This window comes from Nyctereutes procyonoides, unplaced genomic scaffold, assembly GCF_905146905.1.
Source record: "Nyctereutes procyonoides isolate TBG_1078 unplaced genomic scaffold, NYPRO_anot_genome, whole genome shotgun sequence".
In the NCBI taxonomy this organism is placed as follows: Eukaryota; Metazoa; Chordata; class Mammalia; order Carnivora; family Canidae; genus Nyctereutes; species Nyctereutes procyonoides.
The window spans coordinates 6,243,954-6,245,185 of record NW_026575135.1 but is presented as its reverse complement, the minus strand read 5'-3'; the positions used below and the strand labels follow the sequence as shown (position 1 = coordinate 6,245,185).

General features: G+C 42.0%; 1 pseudogene; it reads left to right on the top strand.

Annotated features, from left to right (window-relative positions):
- The first annotated feature begins 578 nt into the window (after positions 1-578).
- On the top strand, positions 579-1,007 carry LOC129495243 (40S ribosomal protein S23-like; annotated as a pseudogene).
- Positions 1,008-1,232: the final 225 nt, after the last annotated feature.

Here is a 1,232-nt window from a genome sequence, read left to right as displayed (position 1 = left end):
CTAATCTCTAATTTTTTTTAAGATTTTATTTATTTATTCATGAGAGACACAGGCAGAGGGAGGAGCAGACTCTCTGCTGGAAGCCTGATGTCGAACTCAATCCCAGGAACCTACGATCACCACCTGAACCAAAGGCAGATGCTCAGCCACTGAACCACCCAGGTGCCCCTAGATCTACTTCACTAAGTGGATCAAAGGTAAAACACAGACTGAAATTATAAAACTCTTCGGAGAAAACTAAGTTTCAATTGTTGTGATTTTTTAAAAAGATTTTATTTATTTATTCATGAGAGACAGAGAGAGAGAGGCAGAGACACAGGCAGAGGGAGAAGCAGGCTCCATGCAGGGAGCCTGATGTGGAACTCGATCCTGGGACTCCAGGATTATGCCCTGGGCCGAAGGCAGGCACTAAACCACTGAGCCACCAAAGGATCCCCAGTTGCTGTGATTTTTAATTAAGCATTATTTTCTCAGATATAACATCTGAAACTCAAGCGACTGAAGAGCAAAAATAGATAAATTCCATTTAATCAAAATTTAAAACTTCCTCTTTCACTCAGACCCATGGTGCTGGCAGGATGGACAAGTGTCAAGGTATTTGTACTGGCAGGAAGCTCTGTGGCCACTGACGAGAACAGACGTGGCATGATAAACAGAACAAGAAAGCTTATTTGGATATAGCCCGAAGGCCAGCCCTTTCGGAGGCACTTCCCATACAAAGGGAATTGTGCTGGAAAAAGTAGGGTAGAAGCCAAACAGACAAATTCTGCCATCAGGAAGTGTGTCAGGGTCCAGCTGATCAAAAGTGGAGGAAAAAATCACAGCCTTTGTACCCAATGATGGTTGTCTGAATTTTAGTGAGGAAAATGATGAAATTCTGATTGCTGGATTTGATTGCAAAGGTCATGCTGTCGGTAACATTCCTGTTGTTCATTTTAAGGTTGTTGAAATAGCCAATGTCTCTCTTGGCTTTGGACAAAGGCAAGAAGGAAAGACCAAGAACATAAGTTTTGATGGTGAAAACACAATAGTAATAAATTTTCATATACCAAAAAAACATTTAAACTAATATGCTTCAAAAGACACTATCAAGTGAAAGGGAATAAAGGGGAAAGGAGAAAAAATAAGTGGGAAATATCAGAAAAGGAGACAGAACATGAAAGACTCCTAACTCTGGGAAAAGAACTAGGGGTGGTGGAAGGGGAGGTGGGTGGGGGGTGGGGGTGACTGGG